The following is a 21888-nucleotide window of genomic DNA, read 5'->3' on the forward strand; positions in this document are numbered from 1 at the left end:
GTTGAAATCACGCTACAGTCTTTAAAAATAGAGATATTGAGCTGAAATTTTGCACAGATTCTTTTTTTGTCCATAAGCAGGTTAAGTTCGAAGATGGGCTATATCGGACTATATCTTGATATAGCCCCCATATAGACCGATCCGCCGATTTAGGGTCTTAGGCCCATAAAAGCCACATTTATTATCCGATTTTGCTGAAATTTGGGACAGTGAGTTGTGTTTGGCCGTTCGATATCCTTTGTCAATTTGGCTCAGATCGGTCCAGATTTGGATATAGCTGTCATATAGACCGATCCTCCGATTTAGGGTCTACGGCCCATAAAAGCCACATTTATTATCCGATTTCGCTGAAATTTGGGACAGTGAGTTGTGTTAGGCCCTTCGACATTCTTAGTTAAATTGGCTCAGATCGGTTCAGATTTGGATATAGCTGCCATATAGACCGATCCTCCGGTTTAGGGTCTTAGGCCCACAAAAGCCACATTTATTATCCGATTTTGATGAAATTCGGGACAGTGAATTGTGTAAGGCCCATCGACATCCTTCGTTAGTTTGGCTCAGATCGGTTCAGATTTGGATATAGCTGCCATATAGATCGATCCTCCGATTTATGGTGTTAGGCCCATAAAAGCCACATTTATTGTCGGATTTTGCTGAAATTTGGGACAGTGAGTTGTGTTAGGCTCTTCGACATATTTCTTCAATTTGGTCTATATCGGTTCAGATTTGGATATAGCTGCCATATGGACCGATTTCTTGATTTATGGTTTTGGGCCCATAAAATTCTCATTTATTATCCGATGTCGCCGAAATTTGGGACAGTGTGTTAAGTTAAGCCCCTTGACATACTTCTGCAATATCGCACAGATCGGTCCAGATTTGGATATAGCTGCCATATAGACCGATATCTAGGTTTTAGGTTTTGGGGCCATAAAAGACGCATTTATTGTCCGATGTCGCTGAAATTTGAGACAGTGAGTTTGGCTAGGCTCTTCGACGTCCTTTTTCAATTTTGCCCAAATCGGTCCAGATTTGAATATAGCTTCCATATAGACCGATCTCTCGATTTTAGGTTTGGGCCAATAAAAGAGGCATTTATTGTCCGATTTCGCCAAAATTTAGGACCATGCTTTGTGTTAGGCTCTTCGACATTTTTATGCAACTTGGCCCAAATCGGTCCAGATTTGGATATAGCTGCCTTGTAGACCGATATCTCGATTTAAAGTCTTGGCCCCATAAAAGGCGCATTTATAATCCGATTTCACTGAAATTTGACACAGTGACTTATGTTCGGCTTTTCGATATCCGTGTCGTATATAGTTCAGATCGGTATGAGGTATATGAGTATAAGGTATGAAATTTTCACCGAATTTTGATGAAAGGTGGTTTACATATATACCCGAGGTGGTGGGTATCCAAAGTTCGGCCCGGCCGAACTTAACGCCTTTTTACTTGTTTTAAATTATGTTATTTATTTTTTTGTTTTTTTGCAATGATGAATACTTTTTTTGTTTAATTTTTTGTGTTCAGCTGTAAAATGGCCCTTTTTGTTCCAATAAATACTATTTTTTTCTTTAAAAACAATGAAATTGTGTACATATATATCACACAAGCACTACTGCATCATTAGTTTAATATGTTTTTATTCCAATTGTCTTTTGTAGACTTATTAAAAAAAAAAACATTGAATGATGAATACTTTTTTTGACCGCTGTAAATGCGCCTTTTATGGGGCCAAAACCTTAAATCGCGATATCGGCCTATATGGCAGCTATATTCAAATCTCGACCGATCTGGGCAAAATTTAAGAAGGACTTCGAAGAGCCTAACCAAACTCACTGTCTCAAATTTCAGCGACATCGGACAATAAATGCGTCTTTTATGGCCCCAAAAGCTAAAACGTAGATATCGGTCTATATGGCAGCTATATCCAAATCTGAACCGATCTGTGCGATATTGCAGAAGTATGTCAAGGGATTTAACTTAACTTACTGTCCCAAATTTTGGCGACATCGGATAATATATAAGCATTTTATGGGCCCAAAACCATAAATCAAGTAATCGGTCTATATGGCAGCTATATCCAAATCTGAACCGATCTGGGCCAAATTGAAGAAAGATGTCGAAAGGCATAACACAACTCACTGTCCCAAATTTCAGCAAGATCGGATAATGAATGTGGCTTTTATGGGACTTAGACCCTAAATCGGATGATCGGTCTATATGTCAGCTATATCCAAATCTGGACCGATCTGAGCCAAATTCACGGAAGATGTCGAAGGTCCTAACACAACTCACTGTCTCAAATTTCAGCAAAATCGGATAATAAATGTGGCTTTTATGGGCCTAAGACCCTAAATTGGCATATTGGTCTATATGGCAGCTATATCCTAATCTGGACCGATCTGAGCCAAATTGACGGAGGATGTCGAAGGGCCTAACGCAACTCATTGTCCCAAATTGCAGCGAAATCGGATAATAAATCTGGCTTTTATGGGACTTAGACCCTAAATCGCATGATCGGTCTATATGGCAGCTATATCCAAATCTGGACCGATCTGAGCCAAATTCACGGAGGATGTCGAAGGGCCTAACACAACTCACTGTCCCAAATTTCAACAAAATCGGATAATAAATGTGGCTTTAATGGGACTTAGACCCTAAATCGGATGATCGATCTATATGGCAGCTATATCCAAATCTGAACCGATCTGAGCCAAATTCACGGAGGATGTTGAAAGGTCTAACACAACTCACTGTCCCAAATTTCAGCAAAATCGGATAATAAATGTGGCTTTTATTGGCCTAAGACCCTAAATCGGCCGATCGGTCTATATGGGGGCTATATCAAGATATAGTCCGATATAGCCCATCTTCGAACTTAACCTGCTTATGGACAAAAAAAGAATCTGTGCAAAGTTTCAGCTCAATATCTCTATTTTTAAAGGCTGTAGCGTGATTTCAACAGACAGACGGACAGACGGACGGACATGTCTAGATCGTCTTAGATTTTTACGCTGATCAAGAATATATATACTTTATAGGGTCGGAAATGGATATTTCGATGTGTTGCAAACGGAATGACAAAATGAATATACCCCCATCCTTCGGTGGTGGGTATAAAAAGGCGTTAAGTTCGACTGGGCTGATCTTTGGATAACCACCCCCTCGGGTATATATGTAACCACCTTTCGTGAAACTCCTGTGAGAAATGCATACCTTATGCCCCTTAGCAGCTATATCGAAATAAATTCCGATTTGGACCAAATACTAGTAAATACAAGTCATTGTTCAATTGTGTATAGGTATATCTAAAAATAAACCGATCTGAACAATATACCACATGGATGTCGAAAAGCCTATAAGTCACTGTGTCAAATATCAGTGAAATCGGATTATAAATGCGAATTTTAAGGGCCCAAGACTTTAAATCCAGGTATCGGTCTTAATGGCAACTATATCTAAATCTGAACCGATCAGAGCCAAATTGAAAAGAGATGTCGAAAGGCCTAAGACAGCTCACTGTCCCAAATCCCAAATCGGATAATAAATGTGGCTTTTATGGGCCTACGACCCTAAATCGGAGGATCGGTCTATATGGTAGCTATATCCAAATCTACACCGATCTGGACCAAATTGACGAAGGATGTCGAAGGGCCTAACATAACTCACTGTCCCAAATTTCAGCAAAATCGGATAATAAATGTGGCTTTTACGGGCCTAAGACCCTAAATCGGCAGATCGGTCTATATGACAGCTATATCCAAATCTGGACCGATCTAAGCCAAATTGATGAAGCATATCGAAGGGCTTAACATAACTCACTATTCCAAATTTCAGCGAAATCAGGTAATAAATGTGGCTTTAATGGGCCTTAGACCTTAAATCGGATGATTCGTATATATGGCAGCTATATCCAAATCGTGACCGATCTGGGCCAAATTGACGAAGGATTTCGAAGGGCTTAACATAACTCACTGTTCCAAATTTCAGCGAAATCGGATAATAAATGTGGCTTTTATGGGCCTTAGACCCTAATTCGGAGGATTGGTCTATATGGCAGCTAGATCAAAATCTGAACCGATCTAAACCAAATTAGCGAAGGATGTCGGAGGGCATAACACCATTTACAGTTCCAAATTTTAGAAAAATCGGATAATAAATGTGGCTTTTATGGGCCTAAGACCCTAAATCGGAGGATCGGTCTATATGGCAGCTATATCCCAATCTTGACCGATCTGGACCAAATTGACGAAGAAAGTCGAAAGGCATAACACAACTCACTGTACCAAATTTCAGCGAAATCGGATAATAAATGTGGCTTTTATGGGCCTAAGACCCTAAATCGGAGGATCGGTTTATATGGCACCTATATCAAAATCTGGACCGATCTGAGCCAAATTGACGAAGAAAGTCGAAAGGCCTAACACAACTTACTGTCCCAAATTTCAGCGAAATCGGATAATAAATGTGGCTTTTATGGGCCTAAGACCCTAAATCGGAGGATCGGTTTATATGGCAGCTATATCAAAATCTGGACCGATCTAGGCCAAATTGACGAAGAAAGTCGAAAGGCCTAACATTACTCATTGTACCAAATTTCAGCGAAATCGGATAATAAATGTGGCTTTTATGGGCCTTAGACCCTAGATCGGAGGATCGGTCTATATGGCAGCTATATCCAAATCTGGACCGATCTAGGCCAAATTGACGAAGAAAGTCGAAAGACCTAACACAACTTATTGTACCAAATTTCAGCGAAATCGGATAATAAATGTGGCTTTTATGGGCCTAAGACCCTAAATCGGAGTATCGGTTTATATGGCAGCTATATCAAAATCTGAAGCGATCTGAGCCAAATTTAAGAATGATGTCGAAGGGCCTAACACAACTCACTGTCTCACATTTCAGCAAAATCGGATAATAAATGTGGCTTTTACTAGCCAAAGACCCTAAATCGGCGGATCGGTCTATATGGGGGCTATATCAAGATATAGTCCGCTATAGTCCATCTTCGAACTTAACCTGCTTATTCACAAAACAAGAATCTGTGCAAAGTTTCAGCTCAATATCTCTATTTTTAAACACTGTAGCGTGATTTCAACAGACAGACGGACGGACATTTCCACATCGTTTTAGATTTTTACGCTGACCAAGAATACATATACTTTATAGGGTCGGAAATGGATATTTCGATGTGTTGCAAACGGAATGACGAAGTGAATATACCCGCATCCTTCGGTGGTGGGTATAAAAAAAAATCTAAGTTAGAAAATCCGTGCTACTTACAAAATCCTTAATTGTTTTCCATGCCACTTCTCCAAGTTGATTCATGTCTGGTATTATGTTCCCACCTAAGTGCCGATATCTGTTAGACCCATAAGCTGGGCAATGGCAAAGGATATGTTCCAACGCCGCATCATCTTCTCCGCATGTCCTACACATCACTTGCAGCACCGATTTTATATAAGTGAGCTCATAGTCCTATGTGTCCCGTCATGATACCGAAAGCTAAACTGTCCTGAAATTTGGAGCAGTGAATTGCGTTGTTTCTTCGAAATGCTTCTTCAATTTGGCTCAGATCGGTCCAGATTTGGATATATTGTAGCTGTCATATAGACCGATCTCTCGATATAAGGTTTTGGGCCCATATTTCCCCGAAATTTGAGACAGTGACTTATGTTAGGCTCTTCGACAACTTTCTGCATTTTGGTCCAGATCGGTCCAGATTTGGATATAGCTGCCATATAGACCGATCTCTCGATTTAAGGTTTTGGGCCCATAAAAAGAATATTTATTGTCCGATTTCGCCGAAATTTGGAACAGTGATTATGTAAAACAATTATGATGAATAGACAAAGGAAAGTGATAGCCTTGACACACAAAATGTTAATAAAATAACTCAAAAGTTCTCCGTTCCATGTCACCCGGGGTCCTTGCGCACTCACACATAAACGACTGAGAATTTGACATTTCTCCCATCCGTTAGAGCTTTTTTTTTTGAACATATTGTTATTAGTCGAAAGATTTCCTTTGTCTATGTATCATGTAGCTGTAGCTACAACTTTGACAGTTATACAGGTGTGCACTAGGTAACACTTCATCTCAGCTACCTTGCTGTATCACCAAAGTCTTATTAGTTTTGACAGGGCAATAGTTAAACAAGTGATATTTGACGGGTATGAGAATGTATCACTGCTTAACTTTTTGCTCTTTACTATACATGGGCAAAAAAAAAATCCATTGGTTGCCTTCATAGTTGTTATAAGTTGCCAAAACTAAGTTGCGATCTGTTTAGTCCCTTTTTTGCTTCTTATTCATGGCACAGAAACTGGTCAATATTTCATTGCTTTGGGAGAGACTTTGTATCTTTGTGGGAATAGTGAGGGATTACATTGCGGCTTAACTTTAATGCCACTTGAAGTAAGTTTTGATTGCCACATTCTGCAGCCATCTACATATCCTGTCAATAAATCAATGTGGCTGGTCACAAAGAAGTGGCTGGTCACATCTAAATGGCCTTTTGTGCCTTAATTTATGAAAGTTTCCCCACAGTTGCTAGCAAATGAGCTTCTTTTTTCCTTCTCATTATAACGAAAAACAAATGTAGCTGAGGGGATTTATGATTTCTTTTTGTGGTTTTGGTTTTCTTTTGCGTGTTGATCCAGCTCCAAAACACAATATAAGGGTTTTGTGCTAATTAGCAAAAATTACAGTGATCGCTGGTTGAATGGAGGTGGGCTGGATTTGTTATCCTTTGGCAAAATAATCCCTGGCACATTGGACTAACTAATTATAGCAAGCATAGCTACATATAATAACAAAGTACTTCAATTTGATTCTTGTTTTGGTGGAGAGGGACATTTATTCGTTTCATGGAATTTTAATGATTTGGCTTTGAATTTTTTTTTGTACATTGACTAACGTTTAGCTGCCAGTTCGACAGAAATAGACCTTGGATGGTTCTAAGATCGAAATAGGAATTTTTAGCCGGAATGGGAATATATGAAAGAGTCGGAGTCCCTTTCAAAGTCAGTGCAACCTTGCTATACTTCGAACGGGACATTGGGTAAATACTTTGACTTGAACTCCTGCTTCGAAACCTCGTCTCCGCAGCCCTGGGAACCCGATCTGAACCATATACAACATAGATGTCTAAAAGCGTAACATAAGTCACTGTGTCAAATTTCAATTAAATTGGATTATAAATGCGCCTTTTTTGGGGCCAAGACTTTAAGTCAAGATATATATTAAACGATCTAGACCAAATTACAGAAATATATGGAGGGGCTTATCTAACTCTCTGTCCCAATTTTCGGCAACATTGGACAATAAATGCGCCTTTTATGGGCCCAAATCATTAAAATGAGAGATCGGTTTATATGGCAGCTATATCCAAATCTGAACCGATCTGAGTGAAATTGAAGAAGCATGTCGAAGGGTCTAACACAACTCATTGTCGCAACTTTCGGCGACATTGGACATTAAATGCGCTTTCTATGACCCCAAAACCTAAAACCGAGAGATCAGTCCATATGGCAGCTATATACAAATCTTTACAGACCTGTGTCATATTGCAGCAGTATGTCAAGGGGCTTAACATAACTCACTGTCCCAAATATCGGCGACATCGGACAATAAATACGCCTTTTATGAGACCAAAACCATAAATCGGAGGATCGGTCTATATGGCAGCTATATCCAACTCTAATCCGATCAGGGCCAAATTGAAGAAATATGTCGAAGGGCCTAACGCAACTCATTGTCCCAAATTTCAGCAAAATCGAATAATAAAAATGGCTTTTATGGGCCTAAGACCCTAAATCGGAGGATCGGTCTATATGACAGCCATATCGAAATCTGGACCGATCCGGGCCAAATTAACGAAGGATGTCGAAGGGCCTTACACAACTCACTGCCTCAAATCTCAGCAAAATTGAATAATAAACGTGGTTTCATGGGCCTAGGACCCCAAATCGGCGGATCGGTCTATATGGGGGCTATATCAAGATATAGTCCGATGTAGCCCATCTTCGAACTTAACATGCTTTTGGACAAAAAAAAAGAATTTGTGCAAGGTTTCAGCTCAATATCTCTATTTTTAAAGACTGAAGCGTGATTTCAACAGACAGACGGTCGGACGGACAGACGGACGTACAGACGGTCGGACAGACAGTGGGACAGACGGTCGGACAGACGGTCGGACAGACGGTCGGACAGACGGTCGGACAGACGGTCGGACAGACGGTCGGACAGACGGTCGGAAAGACGGACAGACGGACGGACAGACGGACGGACAGACGGACGGACAGACGGACGGACAGACGGACGGACGGACGGACGGACAGACGGACAGACGGACAGACGGACAGACGGACGGACAGACGGACAGACGGACAGACGGACGGACAGACGGACAGACGGACGGACAGACGGACAGACGGACAGACGGACGGACAGACGGACGGACAGACGGACGGACAGACGGACAGACGGACGGACAGACGGACGGACAGACAGACAGACGGACCTACAGACGAACGGACGGACAAACGGACAGATGGACGGACAGATGGACGGACGGACAGACGGACGGTCGGACCTACAGACGAACGGACGGACAAACGGACAAATGGACGGACGGACAGACGGACGGAGTGCCGGACGGACAGACAGACAGACGGACAGACGTACGGACACGGCTAGATCGTCTTAGATTTTTTCGCTGATCAGGAATAAATCTTCTTTATAGGGTCGAAAATTAATATTTCGATGTGTTGCAAACGGGACCTCCTCTCCGGATCAATTTTCTGGGGGTCCACCCCTTCCCCAAAACACTATCAAAGAGGACTTATTTACTGACCATGGTAATATGGAGTTTAAATAAAATATGCTTAAGTGTAAAATTTGTATCTGACATCCAAATGTGGAACCAAATGCTTATGGGCTGCTATCCCCAAAAACATCCCCAAAGAGGACAAATTTTACGACCATAGCAATATGGGGCTCAAATGAAAAGTCCTTGCGAGTAAAGCACGAATCTGATATCAATATTCGGATCAACTGACTACGGAACGTCCCACCTCCATAAAAACCCTCAATAGGACGTATTTGGTGACTTTTCCAATAATGGGTTTAATGGAAGGTATTTGAGATTAGAAAACGAATTTGATATCCAATTTTTTAGGCCAATGGTAATATGGGGTTCAAATAAATAATATTTAAGTGTAGAGAACGATGCTGATATATTTTCAGGGCCAAGTCTTCGGACTGATGAGAATATCTGGCTAAAATAAAGTGTTTAAAGAATGGAGTACATCTTATATCCAAACTTAAATGACCCTTAACCCTCCGACCAAAGGCCAATAAACATCTTCGTAGTGATATTTCACTAAAAGCTCTTTAATTGTCGGAAATATATATTCAAAGGATAATTTTCTTCCATATAAATTGAAAGAAGGCGCATGAGAGCGGGCCCGGTCTAGGAAGTTTGGATATATAATGATGAGATTTCTTGTAAACTAACAAAAGACCTGTTTTTTGCGAATTAAATGGAAACTAGGAACATTTTATACCAAAATCCGGCCATACTTTAGGTAAGTTTTTATAGAACCATTTTTTGAATTAGCTGCTATATTCGCTGTAATAGTTTAGATAAGGAAAAAAAGGGGCTTTGTTGACTCCCAAAACTAACCATTCTTCTGTTTCCAGTATGGTTTCTGCACATTGGCCACGTGTCAACATTTTAACAATTTTATGGTACTTTGCAGCACCCTCGACACTCCTAATTGACGTTTGATGAAATACAACGAAGCCATTAATTCTTTTACTCCAAATGCCTTCTTAATGTTCCAAACATTCCTAATAACCACGTCAACCAAAGTCATTGAACACGAATTAATTAATTTTCGACACCATAAGCATTTGGGGTGTTGTGCTTTACGTCAAACACTGAGAGGTGGGAAGAATTGCCTAGAAAATCATAATGACTTTTTCATCATTTCATCATAGAAGAGAAAAATTAACAAGTTCTGAGAAAACAATTGTCTGTAACAATGTTTTGAGGTGACGAAAAAGATTGGGTCGAAGGTTTATTCAGTATGATTAGATAGAGATTTCCCTTGGCTATGTGTGGCCCCATCATTAATCAATTTTAATGTTGATAAACGATGCGTGCCTATTTCCAGTTTGGGGGATAATGAATGTGTTGAAATTTTAGATCATTAATAAAGGCAGAAATCACACTCGTGTATGTGACTACTGGCAAATGGAATGCCAAATGGTTTCTATTATCTAAAAATATTCTGGCATAAACAAAAAAATTCATAAAAGTACTTTCAAAAAATCTATTTTCTAATCTTAAATGGATTTGCTATGGAATTTTTAATTTTTTGATGGAGTCACGAATTAAGGCCCATTTCCCTGTAGGACGCATAGTTAAGGAGATATAGCCATTTCAAGTTTTTGAAGTGAAATTTCGATTTTTAATCTGATTTCAACGAAATTTTGAATTTTTTAATGAAATCACAAATTAAGTCCCGTTTCCCTCCTGGACGCATAGTTAAGGAGATACAGCCATTTTAAGTTTTTCTAGTGAAATTTCGATTTTTAATGGATTTTCAATGAAATTTTTAATTTTTTGATGGAGTCACGAATTAAGGCCCATTTCCCTCTAGGACGCATAGTTTAGGAGATACAGCCATTTTTAGTTTTCCAAGTGATATTTAGATTTTTAATGAGTTTTCAATGATATTTTTAATTTTTTGATGGAGTCATGAATTGGGGCCCGTTTCCCTCTAGAACGCATAGTTAAGGAGATACAGCCATTTTAAGTTTTCCTAGTGAAATTTCGATTAGTAGTGGGTTTTCAATGAAATTTAAGTTACTCTAGTGAAATTTCGATTTTTAATGGGTTTTCAATGAAATTTTGGAAATTTTGGTGGAGTTACGAATTAAGGCCCATTTCCATCTAGGACGCATAGTTTAGGAGATATTGCCATTTTTAGTTTTCCAAGTGATATTTAGATTTTTAATGAGTTTTCAATGATATTTTTAATTTTTTGATGGAGTCACGAATTAAGGACCATTTCCCTCTAGGACGCATAGTTTAGGAGATACAGCCATTTTAAGTTTTCCTAGTAAAATTTCGATTAGTAGTGGGTTTTCAATGAAATTTTTAATTTTTTGATGGCGTCACGAATTAAGGCCCATTTCCCGCTAGGACGCATAGTTTAGGAGATACAGCCATTTTAAGTTACTCTAGTGAAATTCCGATTTTTAATGGGTTTTCAATGAAATTTTGGAAATTTTGGTGGAGTTACGAATTAAGGCCCATTTCCATCTAGGACGCATAGTTTAGGAGATATTGCCATTTTAAGTTTTTCAAGTAAAATTTCGATAAGTAGTGGGTTTTCAATGAAATTTTTAATTTTTTGATGGAGTCACGAATTAAGGCCCATTTCCCTCTAGGACGCATAGTTTTGGAGATACAGCCATTTTAAGTTTTCCAAGTGAAATTTCGATTTTTAATGGGGTTTCAATGAAATTTTTAATTTTTTGATGGAGTCACGATTTAAGGTCCATTTCCCATTTGAAGTTTTCCAAGTGAAATTTAGATTTGTATGGATTTTCGAAGAAATTTTAAATTTTTTGATGGAGTCACGAATTAAGGCCCATTTCCCTCTAAGACGTTAAGTTTAGGAGATATAGCCATTTTAAATTTTCCAAGTGAAATTTCGATTTTTAATGGATTTTCGAAGAAATTTTCAATTTTTAAATGGAGTCACGAATTAAGGCCCGTTTCCCTCTAGGACGCATAGTTTAGGAGATACAGCCATTTTAAGTTTTCCAAGTGAAATTTCGATTTTTAATGGATTTTCGAAGAAATTTTTAATTTTTAAATGGAGTTACGAATTAAGGCCCGTTTCCCTCTAGGACGTATAGTTAAGGAGATACAGCCATTTTAAGTTTTCCAAGTGAAATTTCGATTTTTAATGGGGTTTCAATGAAATTTTTAATTTTTTGATGGAGTCACGATTTAAGGTCCATTTCCCATTTGAAGTTTTCCAAGTGAAATTTAGATTTGTATGGATTTTCGAAGAAATTTTAAGTTTTTTGATGGAGTCACGAATTAAGGCCCATTTCCCTCTAAGATGTTAAGTTTAGGAGATATAACCATTTTAAATTTTCCAAGTGAAATTTCGATTTTTAATGGATTTTCGAAGAAATTTTCAATTTTTAAATGGAGTCACGAATTAAGGCCCGTTTCCCTCTAGGAAGCATAGTTTAGGAGATACAGCCATTTTAAGTTTTCCAAGTGAAATTTCGATTTTTAATGCATTTTCGAAGAAATTTTTAATTTTTAAATGGAGTCACGAATTAAGGCCCGCTTCCCTCTAGGACGCATAGTTTAGGAGATACAGCCATTTTAAGTTTTCCAAGTGAAATTTCTAATTTTTAGTGGGTTTTCAATGAATTTTTATTATTTTTTGACGGAGTCGCGAATTAAGGCCCATTTCCCGCTAGGACGCATAGTTTAGGAAATACAGCCCTTTTAAGTTTTCCAAGTGAAATTTCGATTTTCAATGGGTTTTCAATGAAATTTTTGATGGAGTAAATTTTTTCAAAATTTTCTCCCAAATTTTGGCTAGGATGCAAAAAGTGATCGAAAGTTTAGAAATCGAGCGATTTTTTTTGTTAGATTTCTGCTGGGGTTATGAAACTGGCATCTTTTATTTGTCATTTTTGCTAAAATTTTAAATCCCCTGAGAGAAGTGTGCAGACTACAATGGAATTAATTAACTATCCGCCTTAATATGATCACCAAATAGTTTCCACTGAGACATTCAGTGAAAATAATTAAATAGCTTTATTTCTAATGAACTCTGGTTACAGCATTCCTACAATGGTTTGCCACTCATATACATTCTTTGCTTTTGACTATGTCGAGGTCATGACTTGAGTTTCTTTGTGCGGACACATGTGTTCAGTGTTCTCCTCTCCCCCAAAGCACATTTTGATAAAAGTTGTAGTCCCTATGGATTTTCTCTATGTGAGAAGAACTTTTTTGGCATTCTGCTGTCAAAGAATATGAAGAACTATCATCAAAGATTGCTCATGAATGTGGTTGGCGTTTATGCAAACTATTCAGGCCAAAAGCAAAAGTTTGTCTGTGGCTCTAGCTAACACTTTTGTACCAAGGACTAATCTTTCTTCAGGGTTTTTTTTTTTCATTTCATTTCATTTCATGCTTTAATCTTTACCAAAGCGGAAACATGTGAAAATGTTATAAGCAAAAGAAAAACAGCTCGCCATAAAACGAAGTGCAGTTTGTGTAAATAATATGGCAAAAATTAAAAAAAAATCCTAAAAATGCATTTAGCAGCCACGGCCGTACTTTTGATACTATCTAACATGGATATTAGACTGTCCCACCCTGTAAAGGCAGGCAAATGTAAAAAGGAATAATCCTTATTTTTTGCAGATGACTACTTACCAGGGCGAAAGCCACAAAGAGGGCACCTCACTTCCCTAAGGCTGAGCTAACAAAATACAAGGACGAGCTGAAATGGGCTTAGAACAAATCCTGGGAGATATTCTGCAGCTCCATGGAGTATACATCTGAGACCTCAAGGCTAAGGAAAATCCTATTCTCGAAAACTATTACTGAAGGATACATTCATATGTCGGATATGATATGGACCCAGTGAGGATATACTAGAACTATTTGTTGACACACTCTGTCCAAGAAACTCTTAAACGGACAACGTTGCGCCTGAAAAGGTTATCTTTGGAGCTTCTTGGGGAAATTGTGTCTGAGTCGAAAGTCCTTTGGGTGATAAAAAAGTTTTGACTCCCTTAACGATGCATCACCGGTTGAATTATTATGTTGCTATGTCGGATAGACTGGCTTCATGGCTTAGGGAGATATACTCTGCTTATGTCAGTATGTCGTATATATCTGTGGAATGGAGATATAGAAAGGTCAATTTCATACCTTACCACACGATGGTGAAGTTACACCTTGGAAGTCTGAGGGAAGTACTCTCAACGTTACCCTAGAGTGCACTCCAAGGGTGGCAGATAAATTGTGAGCAGAGGGAGCCTTCATTAAGTGGTTTAGCGTTAGTGAGATTGACGTTACGGCAGCAAAGTGGATGGCATTTACTGCTTATCATTTTAGGTGGAGAGTTTTTGACGAATGGGGTACAATCCATTTGAGATTATGGTCACTGCCACAGTTCGACGGACTCTGGTTACCAAGGAGCAGTCTTTATGCTAGAAAGATCGAATCGTGAACTGGCACTTTTATGTGGGAAGATTTAGGGAGACAGCATCAGCATTTTCTTTAGATGACTTCAATGCACTGACTATAGACCACCAGATTGCGAAGATGGATGAATGATGTGCTTCTTGGCAGACGTCGAGAAGCCAAGCCGAGTTAGTTTGTGAGTCGAGAAGCCAAACTGAGTTACTTTGTGCACCCGTGAGCTTAAAACAATGCAGCAGAATGTCAGCCGTCTGAACAAGCGATTCTAAAGGGCCAGAAAGGATGAGGATCTTGTCTCATGTCGAAACGACTACCTTAGCAATGTGAGAGCGTATAAGCGACTGTTGATCTGGAGCCAGGAAGATCACTTTAGGAGATTCGTACATGGCAACTGTGATGATCAATGGGGCAAAGTATACCACGTGTACCGGCTTGGTGGGCAACAGTGTAAAGCCAGGGCTAATTGGGCGGTTTTAGAGTGAGAGACAATGTTTTAACTTCTTAGAACAAGTGTGCTATGGTCTTAATGGGAACGTACTTTCCCAATGCGGATGAGCACAAACAGACTTCCAGTGTGGAAATAAAAAATGTGAAAAAGTGTATTTTGATCACTTTTTGGTCAAAAAGTATTTTCATTGATTAGTCTTCATTGAAAAGAGATGCTAGAGAAGACATATTGTAATTGAGCTTAAAGTGACGTTTGAGAAAGATATGCCAACTTAAATGGGTATGTATAATAGTACTAGAAAATAGGAAAACTTTTGTTAAAAATTTGGGAAAGCCTATCAAGTTCGCAAAACGCAAAGCCCAGATCCTCCATTCGTACTTCGGTAGAGGGTATTATAGCTTAGTACATTAGTTTGTAACACCCAGAAGGAAGAGAGATGGACCCATTGATAAGTATATCGATCTACTCAGAATCACTTTCTGATTCGATTTACCTATGTCCGTCCGTCTGTCTGTCCGTCTGTCTGTCTGTCTGTCTGCCTGTCCGTCTGTCTGTCTGTCTGTCTGTCTGTCTGTCCGCCTGTCTGTCCGTCTGTCCGTCTGTCTATCCGTCTGTCTATCCGTCGGTCTATCCGTCTGTCTTTCCGTCTATCTGTCCGTCTGTCTGTCTGTCCGTCTGTCTGTCCGTCAGTCTCTCCGTCTGTCTGTCTGTCCGTCTGTCCGTCTGTCCGTCTGTCCGTCTGTCTGTCCGTCTGTCTGTCCGTCTGTCTGTCTGTCTGTCCGTCTGTCTGTCCGTCTGTCTGTCCGTCTATCTGTCCGTCTGTCTGTCTGTCCGTCTGTCTGTCTGTCCGTCTGTCTGTCCGTCTGTCTGCCTGTCTGTCTGTCTGTCTGTCTGTCCGTCTGTCTGTCCGCCTGTCTGTCTGTCCGGTTGTCTATCCGCCTGTCTGTACGTCTGTCTGTACGTCTGTCTGTCCGTCTGTCTGTCCGTCTGTCTGTCCGTCTGTCTGTCCGTCTGTCTGTCCGTCTGTCTGTCCGTCCGTCTGTCCGTCTGTCCGTCTGTCTGTCCGTCTGTCTTTCCGTCTGTCTGTCCGTCTGTCTGTCCGTCTGTCTGTCCGTCTGTCCGTCTGTCTGTCTGTCTGTCTGTCTGTCCGTCTGTTTGTCCATGTTAATTTGTGTACAAACTACAGGGCGCAATTTTCGTCCGATCGTCTTCAAATATGGAACATGCATGTTCTTCGGCTTAGAGACCAAACCTATTGGAATTGGAAAAAATCAGTTCAGATTTGGATATAGCTCTCAAATATATGTTCGTCCGATTTACAGAAATAATGCAATAAAATGGTCATTTGCTTGGGAATGAGAAAGCAGTCAATTTGGCAGCTAAGGCCAGAGAACTGCCGCCAAAAAAAAAATTGGCCTTTCGGGTCGACGCAATCCGAGCTAACGACCTGGGCAACGAATGCGCATGCAACCTTGTGGAACAGCGAAACGGTCGGTAGGAAGGCGAAAAACCTATGGGGAGATCCAGATCGTGGGAAGACGAGGCTATTACAGAAAATAAGTAAGAAGGAGGTCAGTATAGCTTTCGGTATCAAAACGGGACATAGCATGTGTTGGGCATGTGGGGAAGATGATGAGACGTCATTGCGAGGCTTTCACGGCTATGTCATTGCCCGGCTTTCGCGGCTAACAGATACCGGCACTTAGGTGGGGATACAATGCCAGACCAGAACCAACTTAGGGGCGTGGCATGGAAAACAATGCAGAATTTTGTAAGTAGCACAGAATTCCTAACTAAGATTATCTTTTTCGAGTTTATTTTTTTTATACCCTCCACCATAGGATGGGGGTATACTAATTTCGTCATTCTGTTTGTAACACCTCGAAATATTCGTCAAAGACCACATAAAGTATATATATTGTTGATCGTCGTGACTTTTTAAGTCGAACTAGCCATGTCCGTCCGTCCGTCTGTCTGTCGAAAGCACGCTAACTTTTGAAGAAGTAGAGCTAGCCGCTTGAAATTTTGCAAAAATACTTCTTATTGATGTAGATCGGTTGGGATTGTAAATGGTCTAAATCGGTCCGTGTTTTGATATAGCTGCCATATAAACCGATCGTGGGTCTTGACTTCTTGAGCCTCTAGAGGGCGCAATTCTCAACCAATTTGACTGAAATTTTGCACAACGTGTGTCGCTATGACTTTCAACAACTGTGCGAAGTATGGTTCTAATCGATCCATAACCTGATATAGCTGCCATATAAACCGATGTTGGGTCTTGACTTCTTGAGCCTCTAGAAAACGGAATTCTTATCTGATTTGACTGAAACTTTATAAACCGATTTTGGATCTTGACTTCTTGAGCCTCTAGAGGGCGCAATTCTTATCCGATTGGAATGAAATTTTGCACGACGTGTGTCGCTATGACTTCCAACAACTGTGCGAAGTATGGTTCATATCGGTCCATAAACTGATATAGCTGCAATATGAACCGATTTTGGGTCTTGACTTCTTGAGCCTCTAGAGGGCGCAATTCTCAACCAATTTGACTGAAATTTTGCACGTGGTGTTTTGGTATCAATTCCAACATTTATGCGAAGTATGGTCCAAATCGGTACATACCCTGATGTAGCTGCCATATAAACCGATCTTGGGTCTTGAGTTCTTGAGCCTCTAGAGAGCGCAATTCTCAGCCAATTTGACTGAAATGTTCCACATAGTGTTTTGATATTACTTGCAATAACTAAGTATGGTTCAAATCGGTCCATAACCTGATATAGCTGCTATATAAACTGATCTTGGGTCTTGACTTCTTGAGCTTTTAGAAGGCGCAATTGCTCTCCGATTTGGCTGTAATTTTGCACGTGGTGTTTTGGTATCACTTCAAACATTTATGCGAAGTATGTTCCAAATCGGTCTATACCCTGATAAAGCTGCCATATAAACCCTTCTGGGATCTTGAGTTCTTGAGCCTCTAGAGAGAGCAATTCTCATCCGATCTGGCACAGATTTTGTACAACGGCTTCTCCCATGGCCTTCAACATAAGTGTGCAATATGGTCTAAATCGATCTATAGCTTGACGCAGCTCCCATGTAAATCGATCTTCCGATTTTGCTTCTTGAGCCCCGAATCGGACATGATACAGCTCCTCCTCCGTCCATATCCATTATTCTTTATGTGCCTAAAAAGAGATACTGCGCAAAGAACTCGACATATGCGATCCATGGTGGAGGGTATATAAGATTCGGCCCGACCGAAATTAGCACGCTCTTACTTGTTTTTTATTTAAAGCGCACAATAAGCTGATTACTGGTTTAGATGTATTTCAAATAGGGTGTTTTTTCTTTGTGACACTCCTAAAATGTTTAATTTTTTGATGTTACCACGTGCTGCTGGGGCCTCAAATATTTGAACTACGTCTAATACTCATAATGTGATATCAAGTTCTGTTACAACTACTCAGAATATGGTATCAGGGGTTTTATATTGGTTCCATATGCTACTTTGAAATGTGTGACGTTTATTTCCTATGTCAATTCAAGGATTTCTCTTAAGGATATACCCGCAGGCTATTACTTACTTATGGGAGAAAATGTTTCACTTTATCACACTTCAAAACCTATCACCAAGTGGGAGGGAGCGGGAGGGAGGGTATGGTTAATGCCAATATCCTACCCTTATCACAACGATGGGTTACCCACATTGGTTACTCAACTTGTGATTATATCTGCTGCCGAATATGAGTTTAACCTTTTCGATGAACTTTCGACATGAAGTGCATGCATCAAACTGAAAAGCATCCGAAGAAATTTCCATTGGCTATACTCTTAATAAGAAATTCAAGAAAGTGTCGTAGAACCTGTGTTTCAGAACTGCCTGGTTGGGACCTTTGTCTCTGATGCCAAGCGAAGGTCTGTTCATAACAGAAACAGGAAAACAAAAACGGCAATTGGAAAATATTATGCTTAAGATATTTGTTTAAATAAAAACTTTTGAATGCCTATATTTTTTGCCACAAAAACTTGTAGTCAAAAAATATTGGCTCTTAAACCCATTGGAATTATTTGGAAAATGTTTTTCCCATAAAACAACAATGTTATCTGCCTTGGTGGGGTTTTCATTGCCGTTTATTTGAAGGATTCTAAAGAGTTGTATGATCTGAAATCTAACCAAAAAGCTTTGTTATGAACTTGGTGCTCATAAAAAAGTTGAAATATGAAAAAAAACCAGTAAGCAAAGGCAAAAGTCGGGCGGCACCGACTATATTGTACCCTACACCACCGAGAATACGTGTTGTTGAAATCTAGTCAGACTTTTATTTTGTATACCCGTTGAAATATTGAATAGAACCACAGCCTCAATAGGTCATATCGTTTGAAAGATATATATGGGAACTATATCTAAATTTGAACCGATTTGAATGAAATTTTTCACACGTTCTGCGACTTTAAATAAAACGTATCGTGCTAAATTTTGTAAATATGGGACAAAAATATATAGGGGAGCTATATCTAAATCTGACCCGATTTTGAGCAAATTATGCACAAACATGAGGACGGCAAATAAAATTCTTCATGCCTTCAAACCCGATTTTGACGAAATTCTAGACACATATGAGGACGCCAAATAAAACCCTTTATGCCAAATTTTGTAAAGATCGGACCAAAATTGTGGCTTATACAGCCTTAAAAAGCCATATCGGATGAAAAATATATATCTTAATCCGAACCGACATTTTTCAAAACCAATAGCGCTTGTCCTTGAGCCAAAAAATGGCATGTGCCGAATTTTGTGACAATCGAACAATAAATGAGACGTGTACCTTGATCGAAAGAATACATGGATAGACAGACAGACAGACGGACATTGCTTAATAGAAACAGGAAGTGATTCTAAGCCGAACGGTACACTTATCAAGGGGTCTAGCTCTTCTGCTTCTTAGCGTAGCAAATAAATTCACAAAGTTATAATACCCTATACCAAAGTAGTGGTGTAGGGCTTAAAAGGGTGTACGGTTTGGAAGGATGACTTATATTGCAATGCGCCTAAGACTCATTGTTTTAGAAATTCTTGTGAATGAATACTAGTAAATTAGGTGTTTATATTAAAGTTCACAATAGAATATCTAGCGGAAGGACGTCTGGATCGACTTAAATTGCCTTGACAGAACATAGGAGTTGATATCCCTCTTAGTGAAATCGCATTATAAATGCGCCTCGGTCTATATGGCAGCTACATCCAAATCTGGACCGATTTGGACCACGTTTCAGAAAAATGTCGAAAAGCCCAACACAACTCACTGTCCCAAATTTCGGCGACATCGGACAATAAATGTGCCTTTTTTGTAGGCCCAAAACCTAAAGTCGAGAGATCGGTCAATATGGCAGCTATATCAAAATTTGGACCGATCTTAGCAAAATTGAAGAGGGCTGACGAGGGGCCTAACACAACTCACTGTCCCAAATTTCGGTGACATCGGATAATAAATGCGCCTTTTATGGTCCCAAAACCTTAAATCGAGAGATCGGTCTATATGGCACCTATATGCAAATCTGAACCGATCTGAGCCAAATTGAGGAAGAATGTCGAAGAGCCTAACCCAAAGCACTGTCCCAAATTTCGGCGAAATCGGACAAGGAATGCACCTTTTATGGCCCCGAAACCCGAAACCGAGAGATCGGTCTATATGGCAGCTATATTCAAAACTTTGCCGATCTGTGCCATATTGCAGAAGTACGTCGAGGGGCTAAATTTAGCTCACTGTCCCAAATTGCGGCGACATCGGAAAATAAATGTGGCTTTAATGGGCCCAAAATTTTAAATCGAGAGATCGGTCTATATGTCGGCCATATCCAAATCTGGACCGATCTGGGCCAAATTAAAGAAAGATGTCGAAAGGCCTAAGACAACCAACTGTCCCAAATTTCGGCAAAATCGGATAATAAATGTGGCTTTTATGGGCATAATACCCTAAATCGTAGGATCGGTCTCTATGGCAGCTATATCCAAATCTGAACCGATCTGGGCCAAATTGAAGATGGATGTCGAAGGGCCTAACTAAACTCACTGTCTCAAATTTCAGTAAAATCTAATAATAAGTGTGGCTTTTATGGGCATAATACTTTAAATCGGAGGATCGGTCTCTATGGCAGCTATAACCACATCTGGACCGATCTAGGCCAGATTAACGAAGGATGTCGAAGGGCCTAACACAACTCACTGTCCCAAATTTCAGCAAAATTTAATAAGAAATGTGGCTTTTATGGGTCTAAGACCGTAAATCGGAGGATCGGTCTATATGACAGCTATAACCATATCTGGACCGATCTAGGCCAGATTAACGAAGGATGTCGAAGGGCCTAACACAACTCACTGTCCCAAATTTCAGCAAAATCGGATAATAAATGCGGCTTTTATGGGCCCAAGACCCAAAATCGGAGGATCAGTCTATATGGCAGCTATATCCAAATCTGAACCGATCTGGACCAAATTGAAGAAGGATGTCGAAAGGCCTAACACAACTCACTGACCGAAATTTCAGCAAAATCTGATAACAAATGTGGCTTTTATGGGGCTAAGACATTAAATCGGAGGAACGGTCTATATGGCAGTCTGCACCGATCTGGGCCAAATTGGCGAAGGATGTCGAAGGGTCTAACACAATTCACTGTCCCAAATTTCAGCAAAATCTAATATGAAGTGTGGCTTTTATGGGCCTAAGACCTTAAATCGGAGGATCGGTTTATATGAGGGCTATATCAAGATATAGTCCGATGTAGCGCATCTTCGAACTTAACCTGCTTATGGACAAACAAAAGTATCTGTGTAAGGTTTCAGCTTAATACCTCTATTTTTATACCCTCCACCATAGAATGGGTGTATACTAATTTCGTCATTCTGTTTGTAACTACTCGAAATACTCGTCTGAGACCCCATAAAGTATATATATTCTTGATCGTCACGACATTTTATGTCGATCTAGCGATGTCCGTCCGTCTGTCTGTTGAAAGCACGCTAACTTTCGAAGGAGTAAAGCTAGCCGCTTGAAATTTTGCACAAATCCTTTTTGTTTGTGTTGGTCTGTTGGGAATGTAAATGGGCCATATCGGTCCATGTTTTGATATAGCTGCCATATTAACCGACATTTCCACGACATGTTTTGTTTTGACT

Source organism: Stomoxys calcitrans, chromosome 4 (assembly GCF_963082655.1).
Source record: "Stomoxys calcitrans chromosome 4, idStoCalc2.1, whole genome shotgun sequence".
Classification (NCBI taxonomy): domain Eukaryota; kingdom Metazoa; phylum Arthropoda; class Insecta; order Diptera; family Muscidae; genus Stomoxys; species Stomoxys calcitrans.